General features: G+C 41.3%; 1 protein-coding gene across 2 annotated transcripts in view; it reads right to left on the bottom strand.

Moving 5' to 3' along the window:
- Positions 1 to 12,039, bottom strand: part of jupb (junction plakoglobin b) — a 116,706-nt gene that overhangs the window by 75,085 nt on the left and 29,582 nt on the right. For both annotated transcript variants that reach the window (XM_040005011.1, XM_040005009.1), the window contains exon 2: positions 9,493 to 9,657. The gene's annotated coding sequence lies outside the window, so the exon portion shown is untranslated. The remainder of the gene's footprint in view (positions 1 to 9,492; positions 9,658 to 12,039) is intronic.

The raw sequence follows: 12,039 nt of genomic DNA, 5'->3' as shown, positions 1-12,039 counted from the left end.
GGATGTGGTGTTCCCACTGATCTTGGTTTAACACATCTCCATCTGCCTGCATCTCCATGGGAACACTTGTGAGGTCAGATTTGGACTTCTTTCTCTATAGTATGAAACCTATCATCGTGTCCTACCAGCGATGAGCCGTTTCTGTGTCATGCCAAAAGGTGTAGCTGTCGACGCCGTCAACCAGAACTGAATCACAGACAAGGGAGGTCAAGACTAATGGTGGTGGACGAAAAACCCTCACATGTAGAAAGCATTTCTGAAACATAAGACATGCATAGCATAAGGACACACACGACATGACATTACAACATAAACGAAAAAATGAACCCGTATGAACACCTAGTAGTGTTCATCAGATGTTGCTCATATGGCTTTACAATGACCCCTCAGAAGAGGAAGTTAATGCACAGCTAGTGCAAAACAACATGCAGAGCATGGAGTTTTTATTGCAGCAAGTAGACAATGGCGTTATTAAAAAATGTCCAGGCTTGTTCAAAGTGAACTCAACACACGACAAGTACTATTATGTTTGAACACACGAAGCACTCACCGTCCTTCACCATAGTTTCTAAAAATGCCATGTCCGAGTCGAGGCCACTCTGCCTCCTGATGCTCGCCAGTCGGTGCCCGTAAATTGTGTCCATTTGACTATACCACTTCCAATCTATTCGATTTGCCCCACTTCAGCCGTTGTGGTCCCTGATGGCCCCACTAATTGCTCTTTTTTTTGTTTCTGGCGGCACTGTGTTACAGTGCACTGGTACCCAACTGGTGGCATGCAGTCTGATGACTTCGCATTTTAATACCTGCTTGGAACTGCGCCAGAGTAGAATAATAGTATGACCTAACAGAGGCGGAGCCAGACATTTGAAACACCCGGGGCTTAGCCCTAAAGGGTAGTATGCATGTGGTATTTTTTTTTTTTTTTTGGGGGGGGGGGGGGGGGGGGGTAGAAATGACTGAAAGATTAATTGGCTCTGTTTTGAGTTTTGTTCAAAAAAGAATGACTTCATATAGGGAAAAATATATATCACATGTGCAGGACACCTTAAACTAGTTTTTTAATTAAGCAGCAAGGCAGAACAAAGTCAGGGCTGTATCAAGACACGAGGACTAAACCCCAATTCAACCAGACCCAGAACTGATCCAGAATTAAAACAGGACTACAACAGTTCAAAATCAGGACTACTGAGGACTTAACCAAGACAGAACCAGAATCAGAACTAGATGATAGTAGCACTAAAAATCATCATAGACCTGCACTACACTTATTTTTTTAATTCTACCAAAGTCCACTATTTAGATTGAGAAAAGTTTATATAATTATTTAGCCTTGTTGTGCAAACAAGCTGCAAAACTTAATAAATATAGAATTTGAAAAATAACAAACCTAAAAAGAAACACTAGGTACGAGATACATGAGTACCTATGATACGGTGATACTTTTGGTAAACAACTATTTGACTAACATGTGTGTCTCACCTGCTCTTGTTCATCTCTGTTCTGTCCTCATCTCTCTCTCTCCCTCTCTGTTCCTCTCTCTCCCTCTTTGTGCTGACAATCATCAAATATACAGTTGAAACCAAATATTTACAAACTCTTCAGATAAAAACACAAACACTTTTTTAATTGTAACATCAAATCAGACTAAATGTTTATTTTTTTAGATTGATAAATATAAAAAACATATTTGTTAACTTTAAGAGTAAAGAGAGAAACTGTCTGTATTTCTTAATTGCAAATGGCACCAAATTGTATTCAAACTTGAGCCACATTTATGGAGCTCCACAGTTCTTTTCCTGGTGTTTTGGTTGACATCTCTTGATGTTCCCATGTCACAGAAACAGGCTCTGTGTTTTGCCTTATATGCATCCACAGCTGTGCCACCAATTTACTCACATGGACTCTACTAACCTATCAGAAGCTTCTTCAGCTCAGAATGGAATCGTCTGGAGTTTCTTATTAATTAACAATAAACTTAGTGTATATGTGCTCCTACATTTGATGAAAGTGATAAAAAATAGAAGCTCTGTCTCTCTTTATTCTGACATTTAACTAATTCAAAATATATTTCAATATTTTTCTAAAACAAAAGTTTACTCTAAATTGATGTGGTACAGTAAAAATTTTTATGTTTTATCTCTAAAGTGTAAATATCTGGTTACAGATGTGAATATCCTGCTGTGTACTGAAGTTCCTCTTGTTTTGCATAGAAATATACTGAACAACATACAAAGCATAATATATAAAATAACATTTACCTGAGTTTTTTCTTTGAAAGAAGCCTCTAATGTCCATTCTTATATTTCAGTACATAACTGAAACCGATTTAGTCGGGGAGGGTAAGAACTGAAAATATGAAATAAACACATGTAAGCTGAGACTCTTTAAAGAAACAGCATTGTTGTTGTTCAGCTTTTCATTTCGCCATTTGTTGATTCACTTGAAGAGCAAGTAACGTAATATGGGTCAAGTGATCAGTTTGATATCAATCTTTCGTGATGCACCGTCATATTTACATTATTTGTACTGTACGAATGATTTGCTTTGGTACCTGGTCAAACTTAAGCTCTCCTTAGTATGGCTGGCTCCGTTTCTCCAACAGCGCACTCACGGGCAGCAGCTGCCCCGCCCCCTCGCTCAGTCGCTTAGTGCCTGAGCTCGGATCATACCAATATCAGGGGGGGATTCACGCACAGTCGTAAATTCCCACAGTGTGCACGATGTGCTTCGAATATTGTGTGTACTTTTTGTTTTATACAGTTGTCAGCCAGGCATCTAACTATGAAAAAATTACACTCCAAAAGACCCCGGGCTTCTGACAAAACAACCCGGGCTTAAGCCCAGTAAGCCAGCCCCACGCTCCGCCCCTGTGACCTAATAGAAAACCCTGAAAGCCGTGGCAAACCATGCCGAGTCGATCCAAGTAGGTACTAATGGAAAAGGGGCTGAAGAGGAAGAGACAGAGCCCTTACTGAGATGGTGAGTGCAGGTAAAGTGAAAGAAAATGTGTTTCTAGCATTCAAAACAGCAGCGCTTTCCTTTAATCACTATTAAAATAATTACTGGGAAAAGCTAGCGGCAGTCCTTCATCAAAGCACCTGATCAACAAACTTTGTAGTTGCTCCATACTCTGCTGTTTGTTTTACCAGCAAAAAGTCTGCAGCAAGTCTCCAGAACTTGCATTAAAATATGCAGATGAACTGTTAACTTCGTCTGATGCTATGTTTAACTTATACAGCTTAGTAATGGCTGACAGCAGTCATCCTATTTTATAAGTGAACAGGGGTGAGTCTAAAGGGGGGCCTGGGGTCTCAATTAAATTACATTGACATTTAAAAATATAAAAATTACAACTTTTTTCACAAGCCAATAAAAATGTATATGGGCCAGTAAAACTCTGAGCCACAGACCTGAGAGGATTTAAGGTTGGACAGTGAATTATTGTTAATATAGTTAACGTCTACACCAGGGGTCGGCAACCCTAGGCACGCGTGCCACAGTTGGTACGCGAAGGGTTAACTGATGGCACGACCATAGCTGGACTGGCTATTTTCTCTTTGTAACGGTATAAACAATGAAAGGTGGTGGATTGGCCAGATGCTGGTCGGTATGTAAAAATAACTCAGTTGTTTGTTGGTGGCTATGGTGGAGCTTCCTCAGATTCAAGTTCAAGTTCAAGGTTCTTTATTTGTCACATGCATAGTTATACAAGTATAACACACAGTGAAATGTAGCCTGACACGCTCCTCGACATGTTTCAGATTCAGTAACATTAGCAAGTGGTGGAGGCCAGCAGGTGGATGAGAGAAAGGGGAGGCAAGAGGAGAGACCCGAGGTGGCCGCCAGTCCGAGTGTCAGGTGAACTGAACTTCAGGTAAGAAGTTATGACCTGCAGTCTATCTGGGTCAGATATAAACCAAGTTTAGGTGGAGTTTATTTTTGTTGTGCTGACTTTTTACAGTCAGTTACAATAACTCGTACTGCGTGCTAGCTAGCATGACGGAGTTTCTATACAGCTGGATGGTGCTATGATGTTACTGATGGTGAACTTTATTTAATTCACAAGGTTAGTTAGTAGAGTTTCCAACCGTCCTGTAAAAAGACGGAATCGTCCCGTATTGAGAGAAAATATTACACGTTTCGTGTTGAGGTGAAAAGGAACAGTTTGTTCCGGACTTCAGCTACAATGGAAAAGACACAAAGCTGGATTTATTCTGTGTTTGCTGCACAGCTGCCTCTTCCTCTTCTCTCTCTCCCCCTCTGCCTCTCCTGTTTCTACTTCAATCATGAAACTGATCAATGATCAGCTGATCGGTTTTTCTCTCTTGTTTGTTTATCGCCCACTTTGCGCCAGAAAGAGGAAACCAGCGGATGTCGCGCTAAACAGCAGCAGCACGTTTAAGCTTGATCAGCTGTTGTTAGAATTTATTTAATATTAATTTCTAGTATCAGCTGATGTTTGCTGGAGCCACAGCTGTAAAAGCTGCTGGTCATGATGTCGGTTTGGATATGTGGTGAGAGGGAAACATGAAGATGAAACCAGGAGATGTCCTTACTGAACCATCAGAGCTGTGATGGAGAAACAGGTTTACCTTTTAGGTCACATGGATGAGTTGAAGTTATGAGCTGTTTCTGAGAGACAAATAACACCAGGATCCTTTTCTAAGCAGCTGAAAGCTGGTAACTGTGCAGGGGCGGGTCTAGCAAAGTGTTGCCAGGGGCCCAGGTAGGGCATTAACAGGGAGAGGGGGGCACAAAGAAATACTTTCTTATTCTGATTTAAAATGTTTGGCTGTTATTAAATAATTATCTGAATCTTACAACCAAAGTTTTTATCTGACGTAAAATGTATAGAAATCATACATATAACATCGAAGCAGCTGGAATCCACAGCTGTGCGTGTTCATGGAGCTGCATGTTCACCTGCTGGACATCACTACCTGACAAGTTTAACTGTCTTCAGAACATTGCAGAGGCCTTATTGACAGTGTTTGGCTCTACATGTCTGTGTGAGCAGGTTTTCTCTCACATGAGTCCTCAGGTAGCCTCTGAATGCTGGACACTGGGAGACCTGTGTGTCTGAGTGGGAGCCCAGAGATCACATTAACATGTGTGTCTCTGTATTAACAAACATGCCATATTGGCCCAGTTTATTTTTCTTATCATTGTTGTGAGGAGACCATAGATAGCATTTGTATTTTCTGTTGTACAGTTCATTTGTTGTTATGGATAAAAAGTATTTTTTTTCTTTCAAAATAGCTGATAACTATTCGCTGACAGCTGCCAACATCTGCAAACAAATATAATTCTATAAAGTGGTTCTATATAGTGTGGAACTGTTCATATAGAGAGTTATTACATTTATTGCTAATGCAATCATATGGCACACTGACTTCTGAGGAAATTTTAAATGGCACTCGTCATCAGAAAGGTTGCCCACCCCTGGTCTACACCATCCTAACATCTTTTTTTTCAGCAGCATCAAACCACCAAATGTTGATATGCTCGCTTATCTTCATTGTAACTATCACATTCTCTTTTAAAGGCTTACAGACACACATTTACTCATTCACGTGCGCACCTTAACACACAGAACACACAAAAACCATAGCGATTTCTAAAATGAAAACCAGTGAGCAGTTCATTTGAAAGAAGTTTCTTTTTCCTCTTTTGAATATTTATTATTGCTAATTAATAAGATAAAAGTATTTTTTATCGGATTACTCAATTAATCGATGGAATAATTGATAGATGAATGGATTACTACAATAATCGAGAGATTAATGGATTACTACAGTAATTGACAGATGAATGGATTAGTACAATAATTCATAGCTGCAGCCCTGTCGTAAACAGCAGCTGAGGGAATAAGGATCTGTGGAAGTTTCAGAAACAATGCTAACAGATGCTAACGCTGCTTAGCTAATGACCCAGCATAAAACTGAAAAATGCGACTTACCTTGCAACACAGACGGTACGGCATTATCAAACTCATCCATGTTTTGACAAAAGTCCTTTGGCTTGGTTCCTGAAGCCTCTGCTCACAACACCTAACCCACAGAACCTGGGGGTAAAATCTCACAGCTGGAGTAAGACCATTTAGCTAAAGTGATAATGTTAGCTAGCTTGCTAACTAGTAGCCCACACAAAATGCGACTTTATCTTAATACCACCATTGTACAATAGTATTTTTCTCAGAATTAAGTAATTAACTTTAAGGCTGACTCTCCTACACCAAAACAGGGCCATAAATTTCGATGTTAGGAAATGGTCTTACACGCCTTCCCTCTTCTTTAACTCTACAGGCCTGGCCAGAGAGCAAGTGGTGGTTGCCATGGTAATGGGAGTGCCTGCGAAAAGGTCATCTCTATATAAGATGTCCAGAAAACTGCAGAAGAAGAAACGTGAACCAATATCAGACCTGATGCCACCGTCAACTCTTTCGACCAATCATGTCAACGTTCTGTTTCGGTGACCGCACTAAAAGTGTATACTGTCTGGGTGTGGTGCTCTTTGTTCTTTTGGGCTCTCCTGAGTGAGCAAAGAGACACGGCAGCTGTTTTTAACTTGAACCTTGAATTGCGTAATAAATTTAAGAAAATACACTTTGAACATATTTGTCTTCGGTCTCTCAAAAATGAACCCAACAATGGCTGTAAACAGGATTTTTGAGTTTTTAACTCATTCTTTCACCACATTAAACAGATGCACTCTCTGTATTTGACCAATGGAAGCCCTCCAAGAGGATGGAGGATCCGCGCAACATCCCGCTCTTAGGATCATAACATTTTGGTCTATCAGTCTATGCCAACTGTAGTACTACAACAACAACCAGCACTGTGGAAATATCAACTGGTGCATCGCTGCCTGAAGCACAGGAACCTCAGGTGGTTGACATCCCGGTCATGGTAACTGTTACACTAATTAAATAAAATGTATTGTGACTTCTGATGATGAATCTACCCATGTCTAACTCCTCTTATTTGGTCCCTGTATTACTTTTACTCATTTTCTGCATTTTTAAACCAGGGTGGAATGAGATCTTGTGATATTGTACCACCTCATTATTTCTCATCAAACTGTTCTCGGAGAAACTTTTCCCAGAGGGAAATTGAGTTAAGTGCTTGGCACTGTTATTAAATTACAGATCCTGTGATCTGATGTGATACTGCTCTTTGGTTGGATTGTAAATCACCAGGATTAAATAAAAAATAAATAATTAGACAGAACAGCAGTTCAGTCTAAAGAGGAGAAGGTGGCAGCTATGCTGCAGCTGTCAAAAGTTTTAGAACACCTCAATTTTTCAAGTTTTTATTGAAAATAATGCAGTTTAATGTCTCATTGCACTCTGAAATGAACGCATAGTACAAATAACCAGTTGGAGGTAAAAAAAAAACTCATCCTGTCAAACCTGCAGCTTGAAGTTTTCTCTTCACAGCTGAAACTGAGACTATTAAGCTGCTTGAAGCTGATGTCCTGTGAGCCACCATCACACAAGCTGCTAACTCTCAGAAACTTGTCCTCTGGTTCACTCGTGTCTTTGGGTCTGCAGACCTCTTCCTGTCACAGTTTGTTTCTGAGCCTTTGGATGGTGAAGGAAACTGGACTCACTGACACCTTGACTTTGTTTGCAGTTTCTCTGTAGCACAGACCGACATTTATAAGTGTTATGGTCTGTCTCTCTTCCATTGTTTTCCTTTTCTCACCATTTGTGTACCAACACACTACTTTCTGCAGTACGATACTGTTCAACTGATGCTTACTAGGGTATGGCACCACCGTGTGTTCCAACACTGCTTTTATGCAGACAGAGGGGGAAGTAATCCAGAAAAGTTGAAACACCTGTAGGAATTAGTAGCTGCAGCTTTCAAGACTTGATAAACCTCCACTGCTGCAGAACAGCTTTAAATTGTTAACTCATTTTGTGTTCCCCTGAAAAGGGCCTTTTTGTATAATTCTAAATGTATATTATGTTTTAGTTTTGAAAAGAGCCCAAACTTTTTTCTGTCTGTACTGAAACCTCTAGCACACATCCCTGTGGATTCTTTTCCCCAGCGTCTTTCCCCCACTGAAAAGAACTATGAAGGCAACACTAACCATTAAACAGGTTTTAAAGGCAGAGCATTCTGTAGCTTTGCCTAAATTACAAACCGCCATTAAAACAGCTCATGTATTGGTCCAACATGTCTTTCTCAGTAACAGACTTTCAGTAGATATAATTTCTGAGAAAGGCCCAGAGCTCTATTTGCAAGTTTGGAAAGCTTTCTATGGGGCACTACGAGCAAAGATTAATATAAACTCTTTCCATTTCCATTTCACCACAATCCAGTGATTAAATGGAAAGGTAGTCCTATGTTGTATCCTCCTTCCATGAATAGAATACACTCATATGAACTTTTCAGCTACCTTTTGCGGTTTCTCTCAGATATAAAACTCCATTGTTTCTCTCTCAAGAAAGAAGCAGCTGTCTCCTCAGTCAAACAACATTGTAACACGAAAGCTACTGTGTGTGTCCAACATACACCGTCTGACACAGCAGTTTCACTTTACACAGGTTTTTTATTTTGCTTTGCACACTTCACTTCCCAGCTTCAAAGACGTGGCCCTCGGCTTTATGGCAATGTTGCTCTAACTATGGCTGTCACCAGAACACTGCCACTTCTTGGCTGTCAATCACAGCTTCTTTCATCCCCACATCCCCAATCATTCCCATGCCTTTCAGACTAGTACTGAGGTGCTAGTCTGAATTCCCTAAAGAACCAGTAATTCATGCAGCTCCTTTAATGTGCAAGTATTGAATAAGGTGTTCTGGTCAATTTCTTTTACGCATGCTAACTCGGGAGATGATCTGAAACAGTGCATGTGCCAGACTTCCTGCAAAATTGCTGCACAGGGGTACCACCAACAAATAATATCAGACCTCATGTGGCTGACCGTTAGGTTAAAATAAGCTGCCTGTGAGATGCCTTTTCAGCACAAATGACTCAGTTTCTCTCTCCAGTGTGTCATACTAGCCTGTGCCTAATTATCACAAAGGACTGTTCTGCCTCAGCACACACCATGTGACCCTTAATGTTTATTTCTTAAACCAACGTTGAGTGTAGAGTGTCACCAAAGGACTGCTCCAATGGAAAATATTCCTTGGAGTTAATCACAGGAAGTGGCAGGGTCTTCTGAAAATGCCCTGTGGATTTCTCCTCCCTGGTAGCAGTGTCGGACAGCCTCAGCACAGATACCACAAGTCGTTCCCAGTCATAAGCGCTGCCCCACCAGCTTATTAAACTCAGCCCAATCCATCCCAAGAAATAAGGGGTGACCAAGAAAGGAGCTAACCACTGCCCCAACTCTATACATTTTGACCTAACACCACTGGATATTTGTGAAAGTCACTATGTACACACCTAATTCCCACCCAACAACAACCCAGGCTGAAGCAGGGTTTGGTAGAGTCCACCATAGCCTATTGTGTACCACACCCTGGCACCTTACCAGAACTTTGTACGTCCTTCCAGTCTGGGCCGGCCACAAGGATCCCACCTCTATGAGCTGACACTCCCTGCAGAAGAGTTCGGGCTGCGTGCACTTCCAGCTCTCCTGCGCTGATGTTTGCACAAATTCACGTGAGTCAGGAGAAACACCTGTTCCCACTGAGATCTGAGGAGAAAAACAGTGCGGAGAGTGTTAGTGTGAGGCATCCATGCCAGATTGTGGGGGTCAGGATGTTTCTTCCTCTGTGCCAGGCCACCATGCTGCTAAGTGGTCCTCTGGAAAGGTCACGGCCCTCTCCAACACACCAAATCCACTCCAGTCACCAGGAGCCTCATCATCTGCTCAAGGACCACTAGCTCCAGTATAGGCAATGACTCAAAAACCTCGTTCCCTGTCTCCAGATGACAGTTACAGAAGCAGCAGCAGTGGTTCTGCAGTGGTTCTGTGGGTCATCCACCTCGCCCATCCTGTGAGATGTGGTGGACATGGTTGGAGAGAGCGGTGGCGGGTGAGCTAAGCATCAGGGTCTACTTTACAATATAAAGTGCCTTGAGGCAACTGCAGTTGAGATTTGGTGCTGTATAAATAAAATTGAACTGAATTTTCAAAGCTCTCCAGAGATGGTTAATTGGGATAAAGTCTTGGCTCTGGCTGGACCTGTCAAAGACATTCACAGAGTGGTCCCAAAGCTATTCCGTTGTTATTTTGGCTCTGAGGTTATGGTTATTGTTTTATTAGACAATGAATAATGTATGTCTTTGTACATGCTTGCCATGCATATTCATCTTTATTTATAGAGTACTTAGCTCTCACACTGCAGGCTTACTTAGAATAGAATAGAATAGAATAGAATAGAATAATCCTTTAATTGTCCCACAAGGGGAAATTTGGCTGTATCAGCAGCAAAAAAACAACAAAAAAAACCAAAAACAAAAACAAAAAACCCCCACATATAAAACAGAACAGAAACACAATTTTTACATATTTACATCATGGACAATAGTTACCAAAGCAGAGTACTGTACAGTTATTAAAATTAGAATACAGATAAGCGGCAAATCCAGATTGCAGTGTGCGAGGGAGCTTGTTGTTCCTAGAGTATTTAAAAGTAGAATGGGAGGCAGAGCCTTCAGTTTTCAGGCCCCTCTTCTGTGGAACCAGCTTCCAGTTTGGATTCAGGAGACAGACACTATCTCTACTTTCAAGATCAGGCTTCAAACTTTCCTTTTTGCTAAAGCATATAGTTAGGGCTGGACCAGGTGACCCTGAATCCTCCCTTAGTTATGCTGCAATAGACGTAGGCTGCCGGGGATTCCCATGATGCATTGAGTTTTTCCTTTCCAGTCACCTTTCTCACTCACTATGTGTTAATAGACCTCTCTGCATTGAATCATATCTGTTATTAACCTCTGTCTCTCTTCCACAGCATGTCTTTATCCTGTCTTCCTTCTCTCACCCCAACCAATCACAGCAGATGGCCCCGCCCCTCCCTGAGCCTGGTTCTGCTGGAGGTTTCTTCCTGTTAAAAGGGAGTTTTTCCTTCCCACTGTCGCCAAAATGCTGCTCATAGGGGGTCATATGATTGTTGGGTTTTTCTCTGTATCTATGAAGCGCCTTGAGGCGACTTTTGTTGTGATTTGGCGCTATATAAATAAAATTGAATTGAATTGATTGTTTTCTGGAATCACCTTGAAGCAGTTAAAAGTCTTTTTCCATGGCCCCACCGAACTCATCCCACATCAAAGTTTTGTTTGAGCCACTATCCGAGTTGCATTCCGCTTGGCCTCCCATGTACCTCTAACTCTAACTCCAAAATCCTATAGACCCAATCCTATACCCAATGAGGGTTTCTACAGACAAAAACATAGATGTGCCATGGGCTTCCCATTGTGAAAGTGGAAACTAAAGCTCTTGGCTCTTTCAAAGAGAGAACCTATTCACTGGTACAGATATGTTAATAACACCTGGGCCAAATCAAAACCAAAGAAATATAAGCTTTCACTGTTCACATCAACTCAGTGGATAGAAACAAAGTTCACCAGGGAAAATACAAAGGATAATAGTTTGCCGTTTCTGGACTGTGCTGTGCACATTGAGGAAAATGGAAACCTCAACAGTGAAGTTTACTGGAAGCCCACATACACAGACCAATACCATCTCATTGCTTCCAACCACCCTCTGGTACACAAACTTGGAGTAATCAGGAATCTGCAACACTGGGTAGAAATGTTCCTTCTAATCCAGAAGGGAAGGAAAAGGAACAAACACATAAAGAAAGCTCTTAAAGCATGTTTATCCCAATTAGGCTTCCATCAAATTAGCAAAGATGCACAGTAAAGAAGCTGAGACACCAATTAAGGAGAAACAGAATGGCAAACGAAACAACACTGGTCATCCCTTATGGGGCAAGTTTTTTCAGAGAAACTCGGGCAAATATTCTCCAAGCATGACATCCCAGTGCACTCCAAGCCTAGCTACACACTGAGACAAAACTGGTTTATCCCAAAACTCCAAAAAACAAACTAAACAACGTAGTAGAAGAGCCAC

The sequence above is a fragment of the Simochromis diagramma genome, unplaced genomic scaffold (assembly GCF_900408965.1).
Source record: "Simochromis diagramma unplaced genomic scaffold, fSimDia1.1 OVJJ01000494.1, whole genome shotgun sequence".
In the NCBI taxonomy this organism is placed as follows: Eukaryota; Metazoa; Chordata; class Actinopteri; order Cichliformes; family Cichlidae; genus Simochromis; species Simochromis diagramma.
The sequence above is the reverse complement of the archived record's forward strand: the minus strand, read 5'-3'. Positions and strand labels throughout refer to the sequence as shown.